Source organism: Larus michahellis, chromosome 1 (assembly GCF_964199755.1).
Source record: "Larus michahellis chromosome 1, bLarMic1.1, whole genome shotgun sequence".
Taxonomy (NCBI): Eukaryota; Metazoa; Chordata; class Aves; order Charadriiformes; family Laridae; genus Larus; species Larus michahellis.
Genome location: NC_133896.1, coordinates 153252922 through 153271387, shown reverse-complemented (window position 1 = coordinate 153271387; position 18466 = coordinate 153252922). Strand labels below are relative to the sequence as shown.

General features: G+C 38.2%; 1 long non-coding RNA gene across 2 annotated transcripts in view; it reads left to right on the top strand.

Moving 5' to 3' along the window:
- The first annotated feature begins 4836 nt into the window (after nt 1–4836).
- The window catches only part of LOC141737911 (uncharacterized), a 30211-nt gene continuing 16581 nt past the window's right edge, over nt 4837–18466 (top strand). The window contains exons 1-3 of one of the 2 annotated variants that reach the window (XR_012585270.1): nt 4837–5273; nt 15862–15913; nt 17134–17321. This is a non-coding gene — a long non-coding RNA (uncharacterized LOC141737911). Of the gene's footprint in view, nt 5274–15861; nt 15914–17120; nt 17322–18466 lie in introns of both variants that reach the window. The other variant, XR_012585271.1, reaches the window with a different exon arrangement.

Below are 18466 nucleotides of genomic sequence, written 5' to 3'. Positions count from 1 at the left end.
ATTTGATTACTCACTTTCTTTTAGTCCCCATTCCCAGATGTGCTAAGTCTGACTCGTACTTTCACTAGGCTTGCTGTTCCAAATTTCACAACATTGATTTTTTGAATTTTATTCTGACTGACATCACGGAACAGCACGAAAATGTGGTTCAATATTCATTAAATAAGATATCTCATACATTGACAATATTTTAGTGATTTTGTGATAGTGACACCAATAATCTATGACTAGATTTTACCCTGTTCTTGATAGGGAATGCTGGACTATATGCCTAAATGGAAGACAGCCCATTGCTTGTCCTTAGCTACTGGCAGCTATCTGAGTCTTAGCTACTGCCAGTGTGGGGAGTAAAGGAATTGAAATGTAATTACTTCCTCATTATTGTTGCAATTGTTTCATTTGTGAAGTTTTTAAAAGTTTGTTGGGGGTCCCTCCCCAGTTTTTTGTTTGTTTTTTTTTACTACACTGGTTGGCACTCCAGTACCAGTGGCTAGATTTTACTGTGTTAAGAAACATTCAGTGGTCATACATATGCAAGTAGTGGAAGGCAGTTGCACACTTAATTCTCCACAACAGTCTTGGCAAGCAGTGGTTATGTTTTATCTTTCTTATAACTAGACTTTGTTTTTTTAATATGCTACATTTCCATTTACTTTTGAAATCTCCTCTAAGAGCTGGGTTAAATGAAAGGGAAAAATAGGGTCTCTGCTTCAAAAAGTGTATGAAATCAGAAACAAGCACAGAAAATATATATAAAACAAAACGCAAGGTAACAGAGATACATTTGTGTTTGGTTCCATGTGCATGCAATACAGATGTGCTTTTCTGCTCATTTGTTTAGACAGGGACGAATTCATTTAGGCCAAATTCCCTCTCATACACAGACAACAATGACACCTAAGTATATGAGGGGTCTAATGGAATAGTTAATCTGTTTCTGAGTTAATACATTAATGGTCATAAGTAGAAGTACAGAATCTAGTGCTCTGGGCTTTCATTTATTGTTCATTATTTTTTTTCCCTTATAACTGTTTTTTCTGTGCTTACGGATATGCACATGCATTTTCTGACATTCTGCTATATATTATCTAACCTCTGTCTCACTGCAATGTAAGGTGTAAAGAGCCAAGCTTAGAGAGCGTAAACAGAACCAACTCCACCAAAGTTTGCTATCCCAGGGCTAAAACCAAAAATGATAGGGATGAAATCAGAAATAATTGTCCAAGTTTTTAAATTAAAAAGAACATTGAATTGATTTTTAAAAATTAAATTAAAATTTTTGAGTTCTATTAAAGCTGTTCCAATAAAAACACGTAGGCATTTAAGGTGCCTGAACAGCAGCCTATGCCCACACTGCATTTCATGCATCACCTCACATATCACCTGTCCCCCAAACCCTCACATCACCTTTAGCAAACACCTTCCAGCATGGGCATTTCATTTGCAGCAGAAAAACTTCCCCTAATCCCACCCCACTGCATCTGTGTGAAAGACTTGCAAACTGCGGATAAGCATGCTGTGACTACTTGTGAGGCTGGAGGAGAATAAGGCAGAAGGCTTCAGAGACCTTCAGGTGGCAGAACGAACACGTTGTCCCCTCACCAGTTAGTTAATCAGAAGAACATAGTGGACTGGTTCTGTGCGACTGTAGGCCAGCTGTAAGTCACTCCTGCAGCTGCAGGGGCTGCATAGAACCACCACTGATGCATGTGTGCACAGACGAAAGACCCGAATTAGGGGAAAGTGTCAACAAAGCTGAGCAAAGGTTCAGCTCTGAAAGTACTCACTTCACTCTTGCATATGCATATAGGACAGTTCTCAGCAACCTGCGTGTAAATGGGTGTAAGTAGCCATAATGCTATTATAGCTTTCTGCATAGAAAAGGTTTCATCCCGAAGTTTCTGAGCAACTGACGGTGCAAATAGGAGATCTGCCAGATAAAGAGGCTTAGGTGTCAGCTTCCTACACAATGGGCACAACTCCCTGGCAAGGTGCAACTCTTCCCAAACTCAAGATGTGGAACAGGGTAATGGAAGTCCCTGATGAGTTGGTGCTCTGTACTGGGAGGAGTCCTTTGGCTCTGCAACCACACCAAATGTTGTACCGCTGTCCTCCAGGACATGAGAAAAGTATTTTTTTTTGTACTGATGATCCATCCACAGATGTGATGTTTCTGTTTGCTGCCTTGGGCTGACCACCTTGTACATGTCTCCTGGAATACCTTCTCTTTCCACTCTCTTGCACAGGTAGCTCCTGGCCTTCTTTTTGAAGAGGTCTTCCAGGCTGTAGAAAGGGTTCCTGTACATGACGGAAGTAGGATGTGAGTGATGGTGCATGGTCCAGGCCACACTGCCTGGCAGGGTATGTGCTGTTGGATACAGGCACTTCAGGCAGGGATCTTCACAGGTGTGAGCTCTTCAGACTTAATGTGCATGTGCCCTACAGCACGCTAACAAGCTAAAGGTTTTCCCTTATTGTCCTGACTGGGACAGGTTAATTGCAGCCCAGAGGATGTTTTCAACCATGGGAGCAATCAGGAAAAGCCTTAAAGTACAGTCAGCCTGTTATTCAGAGGCTGTGAGCCATGGGGTTTTCTTGGTGTAATATATGCACTTAAAGGCCTAAAGATTCTTTGATATAAGGGATGTAGGTGTGTATGTGTCTGAGAGACGATGGAAGTTTAAGTGTGAACTTTCTTTCCCCTTTCTTTCCAATCTTTTCCTGAGTTCCCCCTCTTCTGATCCACTGATACGTGAACATGTATATGTATACTGATATATATGTGTTCATTTATATATAAATATGTGTGTATATATATGAACTTGGACTTCCCCTTCAGTCACCCTTGCATGATCAATTTATGGGTACGTTATATCACTTTGCTTAAAATCTCTGAACTTGACCCAGATGAACATGGATAAAAGGATGGCTAGCTAACCAATTGGTCTGAGAATCCTGTTCTTGCTAAATAGGTATTAAAGCAAAATCAAGATTCAATATTCCAATCTGAATGGTTTCAACTGAAAAAAGATCTTAATGCTGGAAGTCTAAATAATACAAAAACCCTTCAGAAAGGCCCATTGTCATAAATGGATCTGCACCTGTGGGAAAGATCAAAGTCACTATGTCTTTTCCTTTGAACTGTATTCTCTTTTATCCACCATTTTTCTTCTATATGTTTATATATAAAAATCCAACATTATTAACACTCTGGCGTCTTTCCACCAACATCATGAGTTAATCCAAGTTAGAGCAATAGCTCAGCAAAATATTCTTTGGGGATATTACTGCAAGCAGAGGGTATTTATTTACCTGTTCCTTTACAAAAGCATGATGGAAGAATTTTCAAATGTTTCCAGCAGAGATCTGCTTCCACTGAAATCACTATTTCTGATAATTTCTGATTGCTTCTGAAAATCACACGTGAAATTTTCCATTAGGGGAACTTTCTCTTACGTAGTCCTAGGTCTGACCAGGGAAAGAATAGATACTATAAAAAGTGAATTCAGAATTTTTTCTTGTTCTGGGAATAACTATGAGTGGAGAAAGGCTGGGTGACATGCACTGTACAAATATATTCAGTGATGTCAGTTCCCTGTAGTGTTTGCCCAATAGATTGCTCATAAATATTAACTTTTGTTCAGCTGTTTTCTCCATGTTACTGGTACCATCTTAGGGAATATTCATAGTATAAAGGCCACATTTTGGCTATCTGGCAAGAAAATGATGCTAAGACTTTCAGATATTAACATCCTTAAAATGAAGCTAAATATGCATTCCATACCCATAATCCCATTATTAATTAAACAGTATTGTTTAAGTGTTCCTTTACAAAGAGTCCAAGAAAGTAAATTGCATCAACTTTAAGCCAAATTCTTCACAAAAAGTAGCAAAGTATCCTGAAGAGTGACTATTCCTCTCAAGAAATGCATCAAAACCCCAAGTATTTTTCTTCTTCTAAGCACATGTAAACTGATAAAAATAGGAACTAAATATTCAAAAGAAGATAAAACTAAAGCAAGAATTACCCACATTGAATAAAAAGAAAATAATCTATGAAATCAGTAATACTAAAAGCAGCTAGGAATAACATTAACAATACTAAATGTATGAATTTTGAACACAGTTAGAGCTCATCTGCCGTCTCCGCATACCACAGTTTTAGCAGGGCTGCTGCAAGAAGCTTACAGTTAAAAAAAAATCTGTAAAACTGTCTGCATAGCAATATTAAGGATAGAAGTTAGGCAAAAAAGGTTGTATGACAGTTTCCCCTTGTTCTCTTGTTTTGCAAATCTCTTTTCCCTTGATAAGGAGTATTTTGGACGTGCCAATTTAGAATAACCTTTGTAAGTCATTCTGTTGGGAAGTCACACTTTTGTTCAATGTTTGGTTGTGAGCAATCTATCAGTCCAGATCTTGCAGGGATTAATGAGTGGAAAACATACAGAGCATGCAGAGCAGTCTGTCATCACAAATAGAGCTTTTGACTCTGAGAGCCTGGAGAAAATGTAATGCTTTTTCAAAGGATACAACATACTCTATACTATATTCATTTTATTCCTCTCTGTTATGTAGCAGGCGCTCATACATCCTGCACACCCCTCTTAAGGGTTTTAATGCACATCTTTTGGGACCCTTGGGTAACAGCATGATGACAGTGGCATCTCGATTGTTACCACAAGTCCTATACTGGTCACAAGGGAACTTCTCCTTCATGATGGCCGGTGAGACACCAATGTTTTATGCATGCTACCAAGTTAAGAGAATACTGAGTACTCCCTGTGCCGTGCAGCCACATTGGAAGTATTAGAAGACCCTTCTTACTCTTACTTTCATGTATTTCCTGACTCCGCTCCCTCTGTAGTATTATAGACAAAATCACTCTGTGAAGACACAGCCCGCAAGGGTGATACCTCTAATAAACTCTTAACGAGACTTCCTCTGCACTCTCTGCATAAACGAAACATTGTAAATATAGAAATTGCTTGCAGCTAGAGCTACCTGCACTGGCTTTATTTTTGTTCTTTTGAGCTTTAAACAGCCTCAGTTTGTGGTTCTGAGATGTCTAATTACAGATACATCCCATTACTTCTTGACTGGCAACATTTTCTTCAGCTGAAGCCAAAAACGTTGACCAGAAAAGCCTCACTCCGCTGGCAGACTGAATATTGCTCGCTTGTTTGAATACATTCACTTGGGGCTCACGATGGTGTAAGCACAGTATCCGGTTATGAACTATTAAATTACCTGTATTTCTCAAAAGAAGATGAAAGGTATTTATATTTGTGTTATGCATTTACGTGTGTTTAACTGCTTGTTTTTGTTAACTAGAGCCATGAGTTTCTACTTTGTTGCTATCCTTCTGTAATATCTACTGCACTGCTGCACCTCTGTGCAGAGCTCTTTGATATAAATTGTCTTTTTACTTTCAGCTTTATTGATGTGTATTTATTTATTTTATGTATAGTTTGTGCTAGTACATATACACATATATGAAGGAAACATGTACACTTGAAAGGAGTTTAAAGAATAAAATCCAAATGACATTAATTAATCTGCATATAGTGAAATCAGGCAATAATTCAAAATGAAAAGAAGAGGACCTTAGAAATCTTTGTAAAATGCTTTCTTTTTTTCCCTCAGGAAGAAATGAAAAAGAAGATATACATTTATGGCAATGTTCCTTAGCAAGGGTAATAATATAAGAAAGGGAAAAAAGAAGGATCAGTGATTCATTAGAAACTATTTTTCTTTCTTATGGAATATGAAAAGAGAAAGTGAAAGAAAACACAGTAAAATCTCATTTACTCTGAAGAAGCATAGACTTGTCAAGGATATTATCATCAGGATTTGAATTTTCTTCCACAGTTAACTGGATTTCTTTTTGGCTGAAAAGGAATTTCAAAGTATCATTAAAATAAAACATGATCTTTAAAAAAAAAAAAAAAAAAAAAAAAGATTAACCTTAATTCTTCCAGAATGTTTGTGACCATTAGAAAACACATATGGAGGGCAAGGTCAGCAGCTTCCTTGTTTATTTTGGATAATCTAAGAGAGGAAAGAGTAAGAAGGGTACACGTCATTATGCTTTAATACTTACGGATGATTATTATTTCATTTCTCATGCTTAAAGAATTCTTACTGTAAGAATATCTTTAAATAGGAGTAAACACTATGGAAGATTATGAGACATACATATTTTTCACACTTCAAGCAGATTGCAAAAATTCAGCAAGTTTTGTTTAGTATTCATTCTTATGTGACTTAATGCTGAAATAACATCACCCTTTATCAGATCCCAGAAAACTATCACTAGCAATGGTGAGAAGGGCAGAATAGAAAGATGGTTTTGTGGATGATCTCCCAAAATACAAAATATGATGGCTTTCCCAATGAAATCTTCCTCCAGATTCTGGAGACAGTCATGGTAAGGACAGCTGAATAGGACAATATTTCCCCAACAACAGGAATTTCCAACAGCTGGAACTGGTTTGTCTCAGGAGTGAGGAATTTATGCAAACTGATGAACTGGGGGAAAAAAGTGTGGTTGGGTAAAGTGCCATGTATAGTTTCAAAGCATTTGTTTAGGTTTTAATTATTTATAAACAGTTCTTATTTGGCACAGTCTCTAACGGAAGATCATTTTGAACCAGAAAAAATGGAAGTTTTTATTAAAAATATCTAAATGGGATATTTGACCACTTAAAAATTCTTCACTTAAAAGCATTTTCAATCAGATGTTTGTTTGCAAATGCCTATTTCTTACACATAGTTTTTACAAAGAAATTGAAATTTTGGGGTAAAAAATATTACTTTTAGATTGTTTTGAATGCAGAACTTCTTTAAGTCAAGAAATACAAATTACTTCAGATGTTGTGGAATTTTTTTCAACCTTATTTCTTGAAGAAATTGTGACAGGATATCCACTTCCAGTGGTCACAGGGAATCCTGCGGTAAGATTCACTTAGCTTTCATTCATATCAAAGGGTTATGCTGCTGACCTGCAAGAAGGACTCTTCGTTTACATTAATACAGGACTCTGTTTATATCAATACAAGACTTAGCAATTGTATGACCCCCATTGTTGATATCAATGGTTGCTACTGTTACCTGTAAGAACCTACAGCTCAGCCTGGTGGGCTAATTGCACTGACTAATAGCAAGCAGTCTCTCACCTTGAGCTTGGATTTAGCGTCTGGTTAGATGTTAGGGCAGCATTGAAGAAGGAAAGCTTTCTTCAAAAGGATTTTTTTTGAAGGTGCTGGACACTTGTTAGGTCTCTTCAGGAAACACTCCAACAGGGTTGTCAGAGCACATAACGGTCCCAGCACTTTTAGTCTTTCCTCTCTGCAATGCTACTGTTATGTATATTACATCCGCAATATCTCAGAACAACAGTTAGGTCAGCAATTAACCACGACTGGAGCAGAGGCTGCACAACTAGAGAGAAAAAAAATGTTTTCTATCCTGTAAAATGTTGGGGTGAAATTTTCTTTATTCCACTGAGAAGTACCTTTCTTTGAGTAACAGCTTGGACTAGAAAATGCGTGAAGTGCTACCTGTTCAAGATAATCTGGGCAATGACCTAAATTAGATGCATATATGAATGTGTGTATATATAGGTATATGTATTTATGTGTGTATATACTATTTATATATATAATCAGGTGTTTTAAAGAATTTTTTTGTATTTTAACCATATCATCATTAGTTACTGTTCTGCAAAATTAAATTAGACAGAATATACAGTTATTAATACAGAATATGCTGCTTATCCTATCCCAGCAGAATACTCAGCCACTGGGACTTTATTTATCCCTCCTGCAGAGTCCATTCAATCAGCCCTCATATCCCCCCATCGCTACCTCACCTGTCACTTCCACCTAACAAACACACAGCTCTGCACAGGCACACAGAGAAACTCAGCATTTTCCGCAATCAACCAAATAGCCTGAAGTGAAAGACAAACACGATGCCTGAAGCAATATTGCTTGATTAACACTGAATAGTTCTTTAAAGTGATCACATGAACTTTAATCTGAAAGATTGCTTTGAATTGTTGAGGGTGGAATCTGTTGCTATGAGAGTTGTCAAACAACTGTGGTGAATTTAATGTGTAATAGATGATAACCTTTGTCGGTTTTAATATTGAATTCCATGTTACTGATCCTAGTAAATAATCCTTACCTTCCCCTAGTGAATACCTGCTATATCCCAAAGCCCTACACAGTACGCAAAGACATTTTAGTAGAGCGTTTTTCATGTAAAGCACACATACTGTATAGATCTGACCTCATCACTGATTGCCTCAGGCTGTCTCCTGTATGCCGTCTGTTTTCTTGATTTTCTCCTGAGGTTGTCATTATCTAAGGTTTGTAAATATTTCAGAAATTTGAGACTTGTATAACAATTGCAAGTGCCATATTGCCGTTATACTGAACTTTCAGTAGCGTTCAGACATTCATTTTCTCCATTTTCTCTATTTTAGTTTTAGATGGTACAAATTTTACAATGCATGATTTAGCTGTAATTGAAATTACAGTCTACTTACAGTCATTTTAACCAAAAGACTCCAGATAGACATAGTTTTGAGCTCAGTTAACAAATAAACAATATATGTTGTTACTTCATATTGTGCTATTTTCTATTTGTCAAAGTGCTATATAGATTTTATGGATATTTTATGCAAGTTTATGCATGAAACTCAGCTGTTTGGAGAAACTGCTGACCTCTCCATTGAAGGGAAAAACGCAGAACAAAAAATGAAAACCCTTTTGTCCTTTAAAAAACCGTAGGAATGTAGTATGGATGATAAAGGACACGTGTACTTGAAACAGATTAAAAGAAGTACAAAATTGGTTCTTTCCCAGAATCTTAGTCTATATGAATTTCTTTGTATTAAAGCAGTCGTCATTTACTGAATATATTTGCTTTCATGTAATTATGTACATATACTTAGCAAAGTATCTTGTATAAAGCAGAAAGCTACAGAAGCCCTATAAAATCTGCTTTGAAAATCATGTGTGGCATGAATTTTGGCAGCATTATCACCGCATTCATTTTCAGAAGTATACTCCAATTTTTATATCGGATCCTGTATTGTAGCAATAATTTACTCTGATATTAACATTAGTATCCAATTTTCATATCAGATTCTTCATTCTAGTATAATTTACTCCAATATTACATTACTATCCATACCTGCCTACATTATTCTACTTCTGTAGTTGCCATCAATACACTTCTTTTTAACATTTGTTAAGTTACAACTGTGATGATACACCACTAAATGGGACAGAGAGAGGAATGTGCATAGTGTAAAAAAGATGTATTGTGCTGATAGGGAGGCTTAAGAGGGTTGATGGATTTTTAAGATCCTGCTAAATATTATTATAATTATTTCATTAACTCATTTATATTAGGATCAGAAAGTTCATTTGCTTTGCACTAATAGAAGCTTTACAGATAAGAGGGAGAATTCCTTGAAATATTGCTTAGCATGGTTTTTTATACCCAGTCATGTGGATTTATATACTTCATATGAAACATTCAGAAGTGGAGGCAATAATTTGTAAATGACATGAGAAAAAGAAATCACAGTATATTTTCTTTTCAAAATATTTAGTGTCTACAATTCATCTGTGAACCGAGTAAATCACGGCTTCTTCAAGTGCAAGGATCGAAACCAATTACCATTAGTGACCATCGGGTGCAGCCGATCCTTTCTGTCCTGTTGCCTGAATCTCAATGATCTCCCAAGTGTGCCCATGCAATTTAACAGGAAGATCAATACACCACGGCAGTTAGCAGCAGCTCTCTTGAAGTGCTTCACAAAACATGCTACATTTCTCTACCGAATAAATGTCAAAACATTCCAACAGCTACAATTCTTGGGAGAAATTGTTCTTGTGAAACATTATTGACATACTTTAACCCACATTTCCCGCTGCTCTCCAGCTTCCTACAGGCCAGTCAATTCTGATTTGGCAAGAGCCACATCGACACGTGTCCCCTGCTGACTTTGTCTGTAGGCATGAAAGATATCACAATGCGGTGCAGAAGTCCTTGGTGTCAGGGGTCAGTGGTCTAGCTCTGACCCAAGGTCAAGGTGACAACAACCTGTCTCCCGGGACTTGTCTTCATCTCTAATATGGCCTTGGAAGCAATCAATATCATTACAGAGCTTGCTTTTCTAACAGACAGTGCCACCTGATCTAAGCATTTCAAGACTATGACTTGCAAGCCTTGCTGCTTGAAAATGTCTTCATTTTCCCATTATACTGCAAAACATCTGTATTAGATCTGGCACTGGGTTTTTTTCATCTGTTTAATGTGGTAAATTAAATTGATTCTTTTAACTTTTTAATGGCTTTCTGCAACCATTCTGCAACCAAGGGTGAGTTAACCTGGACTTTCCTGGACTTTCCAGTCTATGGCGGAGGTGTTATACATAGCTCAGTACTTTCTCCCAGCATCCAATCTCTATATCAGATTTCTTCTTTTTTGCTGTTCTTGCTCCTTCCTATTTTTTCCCTATTTTCTGCTAGTAACCATTTTCTTCTTTATTTCTTTCTAGCTTTCAGGAGAGGAAATCTCACTGCTGCATCTATATGCGGGATTTATATATAAACACACATACATACATACATACATATATATATATATATATAAACCCCAATCCTCAAATATATCTATAAAAATATAAATAAAATACGACATCCTTCCCAATTTTGTCAGGCCATGGAGGGTTAGTGCATTGTAAGAAGTAATTACGCACATGAACAAGCTGATAACCACTGAGATAGGCACTTTTATCACCTGTTTACAAGAGCTATGGTAATTTCCAATACAACAAGATGTTGCTTTCTTCAGAAATCTCAACCGTGATGCCTCAGTACAAAATTCTGTATAGCTAAGGGGTTTTCTCAGTTTTTGGTTGTTGTTGTTGTTTGTTTTTTTTCTCCCAAGGGAAAAAAAAAAAACAAACCACCAAACAAATTAAAGCAATCTATGGCAGATCTCAGTATTTTTTAGGAAGTGCATGTGATTCTATTAGTTGAACAGTGCAATAAAAGCCTAACAGAATTGAGAATCACATGCAACCAAAACATTGAGGGAAGGAGAAGAACCCACCCATATTGTGTCTTCAATATTACTTAGCTATCTCATCACAGCAACTCACAATTGGGCTTCAGATTTCCCCATAATGGACAGCTGATAGGGAAAACTGAAAACAAAGATTTAAGTCAAGAAGATCAAGGTGTCCTTACATCATGCCAGTATGGAGCCCTCTTCTGTTCTATCTAGACTGGTGGATAAAACCAAACAAAACATAGAAAAACAACATCCAAAACTATAAATATTCCTTCAGATGTGAGTTACAGGCAGAACAATATGTCTGTGAGGTACCTAACACACTTTTGAGGTCTTTTGAAACAATAGCATTTTCAAAGGATATATATTTTTTTTTCCTTTCTAAAGGCTACATATTCCTCCACCCTTGTTAGCACACAGGAAGTGTAGCATAAGGCTGTTCCTCTGGCTTAGTCTCAAAGCATAAGCTTGACTCTTGGTTTTATGTATAGTAAATTAACCCTATAGATGCAATTCAGCGGATAATTCCCCAATAGAAAATATAGATTTTACATCAGCTGTTCACAGCTACGGAGGAGCCCAGGCAGAAGCTGGCGGGATGGGCTTCTCCCTCTTCCTCTGTTTCCCTCGGTTCCTTCTGTTCATCCTTTTGTACCCAGTTCTCTCCTTGGGTGTCTGAGGCCAATGAGGCGGTTTCATTCAAGTTGCAGCTGAGTGACAACATTCCCAGTTTACGCCCTTGTAAAGGAGAAGAGAGTCAGGCTCTTTGTCTACCCTCACGAATTCACAAGGATATTACAATCTCCAGGTCCTGTCATTGCTGCCTGAGGAATTTCAAGCGAAGCAAAAGGGCTGGCCGGATCTTAGGTGACTGCGTGTGAAAGATGGCACAAGACACTCCTGAAGCTGAATATGTCTGTAGAGGAAAAGCAGAAAATGTCTTGCTCCCATGCAAGAGGGACTGCAAAATTACCCCAAGTTTACACCCATGTTTACATGCAGTACTCACGCATTTGCCTACCAGCACTTGCTAGACATTAAGGGTCCCAGCTAATGATCACCTCAGCTGTCATTGTCTCCTCTTTCTCACATCTCCTACCTGCACAAGCCTCCAGTGCGTTTTATACATGGATCAGTGGCCAGCACACTCTGTGCAAACCGTTCTCAGCCTCGTACAATGGCAAAGGGACCCTTTCCTTTTTTACCTACCTGGTGGTGCTCTTCTACACATGACACAGTATAGCAAGGTGAAAAGAAAAGAAACCTACCATCAGAGAGACAATAGAAATCACAAAACTAGTGTGTCATATTTTAACAGGCGTCTTGCACTGGAGAGTCTGCATAGACACTCTTTTTCTTAGATCGGAGCAGTTATGGACTGCCTTTACCTACCTGAGCCTTTTGCAATGCCTCTTCTGAGCCATCCAGCAGTTGAAGATGTGCAGGATCAAATTTTTGCTTTCTGTACTTTGCTGCACCTTGCTGCACTTTGCTGCACTTTGCTTCAACCACAGCCTTTTGGAGCTCTCACTTTGGTCCATGAAGCCAGACAACAGAACTGCAACTGCGCTTACTTTGCACAAAGTGATAGCCGCTAGTGGGGCATGGTAAGGCTTAACCCTAGATTAGTCTAGCTTTACAAAGATGCAGCTGCCTATTGAAAGTCCAACAGTGTGAAAATCTCAGTCCTCCTTTTCCCCTTTTTTACTTTGAATACTCAAAAGCTGTCTAGAATAATTCTGTCCTCTTTTCTTTCTTGTACAAACACTGTAAAAGAAACTTCCAGTGCACAATTGTTAAGGTATGTTAGACTTTTTTTCTCTTCTCTGAAGCAAAGAAAGGTGTTCTCCTTATCCTTCATATCTGTTTTTCTATGCATTGACTAGGGAAACTGTCCAGCTCTGTCAGGACAGAGATTCCCAACCCAGGAAAAAAAGAAGTAAATTTTATGAAAGAGAATGAAAAGTTTTCTTCATTTCTTTCCAATTTCAGATGAAAGAACTCTTGTCCTTCCTTTGAAAGAAACTTCAGGATATTCCTGTCTGGAAACAACAAAATATGCTTTAATTGGGAACTTATATAAGTTTGTGGGTATAAGTGCAATTGCAGGACATATATAAGGAAACTTCAATAAGCAATAAAATCAGGCAGAAGCAGCAGATTTATGTCGGTAAAGAAATCTGGATTGTCAAATAGATTGGTCTGTAATGCCAATTCTATGTTATGAGAAGAACTTTTTAGAGAGATAGAGGAAGGTAACAGTAGAAAGTCTGAAAAAGGAAATTATTTAATAGATATCTCTGCTTTTTTGAAGTGACATTTGTGGCTGACATAGGAGCAAGGTATTTCATACTGCATCTTGGAATATAATGTGGTAAGGTGGACCTTTGCATTCTCCCCACAAACCGATTGCCACATAACAAAAAAAGCAGAATACATACAGATATGTATGTTCAGTATTTCTTTAAATATATATATCTGTAAATCTCAGAGGCTAAATAAAATGTAAGAAAGATTCTGAGTACAAACATCCTTTCCTTCTCCTCTGCCTTGGAGAACTGCAGGAAACAGTGAATTCATCTGCAGTAAGGAACAGACATCTCTCACAGCACTTGTTGGAAGAAAGATATCGTCTGTTTTAGCATTCTCATCATATATTTCAGTCTCAAGTCTGGTTGGGAATGTGTCTCCTTATTAGGACCATCATCATTTGTATTTTAAGACTAAAGTAGTTTAGTTTTAGAATCTAAGAAGTTACTGAGACATCCAGAGCTAAGCTCCATTAAACTCTTTGACCTAAACCCTATGAGCAGCCATTAGTTCAGCAGGAAGAACATTATTGTGCCAGCACACAGTGTGAGTACAAATCCTCTTCCCCTTCTGCCTGCCTGCCTCCCTCCCCCTAAAGTATTATGTTTTATATGAAAAAGCAGAGAACTATGTGAGGCCCTAATGGATCATCAAATGAAATATGATCACCAATGCTTATGTATTATAGTTAATGTTTCATTAGTTGCAGTAAGATCAGACAAAAAGGTTGGCTTTACTCTGTGGTTTTCCAACTTCAGCTCAGTTCTCCAGAAATTCATTGTTAAATTATTTACCTCCTTACTTTCAATGTCAAGTTGTTTTTGTCTTTCTACCTTCTCTTGTCTTTTGTAACCCTCCATCTTCCTTATAGCAACTGGATTTTTTTATGGGAGACGGTGGATGGAAGATGGAATGAATTAAATGGTCCATGAGAAGGAGATCGCTGTCCTTCTGGAGCAGGTGACATAGAATAGAATGACCCTGATGTCATGAAGGTCATTCAAGGCCAGGTTGGTTGAGGCTTTGAGCAACCTGGTCTTGTGGAAGGTGTCCCTGCTCATGGCAGGGAGGTTGGAACTGGTTGATCTTTGAAGTCCCTTCCAACTCTAACCATTATATGATTTTATGATTCTATGCTCTTGCTTAGGAAAGGGAATGGTATTTACCTCTGATTTTCCAGGGATAGTTACCAGTCTAGGATTCTACCACCAACTCCTCTATGTGTGGACCAAGTGTGAAAGGTGACTTTAGGTGTTCTTTCTTTTCACAAATACTTATTGTGGAAAGGAGGATTTTGATTTATTCTATACCCAAAGTGAACACCACAGTATTTTGTGTTGACTGTTTACCCAAACACATAGCTTTCATGTCCACCTTTTGCAATTCACATTATTTCTTCTGTCAGCACTAGCCAGTTCCATCCTTTTGAACCTGTTGGGGCAAAAAATTGGACTTCACCATTCAAACAGGACCTACATCCATTCTAAGTGATAGGTGTGACACTTCTTAGTCTGCTGTTTCCCTACAGAAAAGATCAATGCAGGCAACCTGATGATCCCTAAAGTAAACATTTTTGCATTCACCATCTACTTCCTGAAAACTGGACAATTCTGTGCTAGTGACACCAGGAGATGTCTGCGTTCCTGCAATCTACTACTCAAGCAGAATATTTCTCAGGAAATCATCAAAATTGTGTATTCCTTCTTTATCTGGTATTACAATGGCATTATATAATTATTACAACTGTACCGCTGCGGATCTATTACTAGTGCAAAACTGACTACAGTTACAGAACTTTTCTTCCGTGTCTCTTAAGTGAGGTTTGGACCTGATTTTAATATAATCTTCTCTAACACCACTACCAGCAGGTTCTTCCTATTCTGTGAAGTGGAGAAGCCACAGCGAAGCTCAAGAAAAGCAATCTGCACCCTGCCCTGGAACCCCCTGGCTTTAATCAGGTCCAGAGCCTTGGGAACTTTGTTCATTTGTGTTTGGCAGTTTCTTATAAACTTATTTTTGAAGTCAGCAGTTGTGCTTCTCTATAAAATGCAGAATTTCAGAATTTGAGACTTATCACCTGCAAGCTCAATAATAGCCTGCCCTTTGAAATATCACCTTGTTCTGGATACTAAAATTTAATACTTTACTTCAATCAGAAGGGACATTGGCCTATGATGTTGTCAAGACCCATGATATAACAGATGCAGAAAGGCTGACAACAGAACAGCATGTTGCTTGTAAAATCAAGCAAAGCACTTTTCCCTTTAAAAAGAACTAAGACAGCAGGTTTTTCTCCTCTTCTCTTTTAACAGTTTTCAAAGTATGCTCAATATTGTTTGAGTAATTGCATAGCTTTGTAAATACATAGGTTTCTTCACTGTGAGATGTTGTCTAGAAATACCTTCCATGTCATTATTCCTAAAAAATCTTAATTGTAAGTATCTGGTTATTTTTCAGAGCATCCAAGTGGCATCCAATTTATCCAACTGAGCAGCAGGTAGAATAACAGGTAGGTAGAATGATGTTTAAAAAATTATTATTTGAAGCAATTGTTGAGTGTGATGTTCTTTTCAATATTTAATTTTCTACAGTAACTGTCTTGGTTACCAAAGACTGAGTACATTTCGGCATTATTTTTATGAGCACTTTTCTTAATCCATTCAGTTAGCAATGTTCCACTCCAGTGCTGGTGACAATACAGTTGCTTCAGCAAACGATGAGGTCAGAGACATTTGCTACTGACCTCAGCAAAATAATCAGTTAATCAATTGAAAGGAGAAAAAAACAGTTCTATACTCATCACCATAGTATTTAACTGTCATATATAAAATGAGAGTCACATCAATTAGCTTTGTCTATTCTCTCTCTCCCCTCATCCTAAAGACGGAATTTCCCTGGTCTCCTTCAGGTGTACTGTTCCCTGTGGGTTAAATACTTGGTGTTCAGCCTGAAGAAGTCATTCCATATTGTCCTGAGCATGAGGCAAGCTTTATTTCACAATTATATTTACCAAATAGAAATACCCAAGCATACCCAAGCATAACCCACTACCTGTGCATAATTTCAGGTTCTTAACCACGTACTCGCAGGGAAATGATGCCAGTCCCCTGGTCAAGCTGGGACCTGCATTGAGAAAGCAGGAAGGAGTGCTCATTTTTTGAGATCCTAGTTTTTCTAAGTAGGACCCCCTGCGCAGCTCCAAATCTGCAGTTTATGGCTTTGTGCTGCAATTCTTGATGAAGAAACAGCTCAAAAATTGTCACGGGGAGTGGGCAGCATGAAAACCTGCCTGGCCTGGGACAGGTTGTCTTTTCCCTGTAAATTCTTTTCTGACCCTGACAAAGCAATTGCTGAACTAACCTGTAGACTAGCCAAGTCCTTGTGCTCAGCACACACACAGCTTCTAGCTTTCAGTGAGCTCCCATTTATACTGGATTATACAGCCAGATAAGAGGAGTAAAAAGCAGGTCAAGCAACTTGCCTGCGGTCACACAGCAAGTGAGTGGCTTAACTTCTATCAGATGACGATTAAACAGGCATTAAAAATACAGGAAATTCAGAGAGCTGAAAAATAGCATAAATGCTTGAAAGTACAAAAACGGACTTTTAGGAAACCCAAACAATCTTTGCTTTCCCCCTGCAGCACTAACCATTTCCAGTTTCAGTTCTTTGTTCTTTCATACCTGAGTGGCAGGTGGTATTATTTTTGGATCAAGATCTTTTTCTTAGGCCTTTCAGAAGTCTGAAGTCTCTGGCTATTGAAACCTGAAATGTGAAGAAGTGAGTATACATGTACAAACCGCAGGAGGAGTACTGGAATTGTGCACGGGATATTGGATTTCTGATTGCTTTAATACCTACTGTCTTCGTTACGACACGTGGTGCTTCATCAACATGCTCACCTTTGCTGTTTTCTAGTAAGTGCTATAATTTAATGATCTGGTTTTAGGGGTTAGGAAGTTTGTGTACGTAAGTACACTAACTCCGTGTTTAATGACACTTGTATAAATGGTAGCACCTGGAGTCTTCGGCTCAGTTTCAGCAAGGTACTTAAGCACATGCCTAGCTTAAAGCAAGTGAGCAGTCCCATTGAAGTTAATTAGACTTCCCTTGTACTTAAAGTTAGGCATGTGCTTAAGTACCTTGCTGCATTAAGACCTTAATGAAGATTGGGGTATAACTGCCTTTGTTGCACTGTGTGTAATGCGAGTCATTTAGTGTATTCAGTGCGGAGCTGGGAATACAGTACAGCAAAGCAGAGTACAAACGCAGTAAGGTTAGGATATAGCTAGAAAGATGTTGTGGTCACTGCTCACACTCAGATGCTTATTTTAGATAATAGCGTCTCCCAAGGGCTTGTTTTCTATTTCTTTTTCTTCTTTTTTTTTTTTTTTCCTGCAGCCAGCAGGACTCACAAGTAAAGTGTCTTTGTTATGTTTTAGGGTTTTAGGTACCAATATTGATAGAGAGATATTGATTTCAAGGAGTTTTCTCCTGGCTGGTTTAAGGATGTGCATGTGAGTGTTAACATCTTTTCCCTGGGGGACTGGATCTGAGGCCTTCTGAAGTCAATGGGAAGGCTCTCATCAGCTTTAATGGGCTTCGGATCAGGTCCTTAGGAGGTGAGAGAATTTCTTTGAGATCTGTGCTTTGTATCTCAGCCAGAAGTCAGCAGCACACCGCCCCTCAGCACTAGAGAGGGGAGCTGGAAGAGGAAGGGGGTGGGGAGGAGCGCAGAGGTGCACCTCGGACTGAGCGGTTTCTTGAATTGCCACCACTCATTTCTGTAGCACTTATCAATAAGTTGCTTAGTTTAGATTTCTCACTGAAGAACCGACCCAGTCTAAAACTAACTCATAAGCTCTGTGTGGATCACACACAAGGTGATACAGCTTCTGGCCAAACCTGGAAACTTTGTTCTTTGTCATTTTCATTTACTGTAAACATACAGAGATACTGGCTCTGCTTTTTATTAAAAAAAAAAAAGGCAAGGAATTTTACAGGATAATATAATAGAAACAGTGAAAGCAAAGATACATGCAGTAGCGTGTAGTTTATTTTC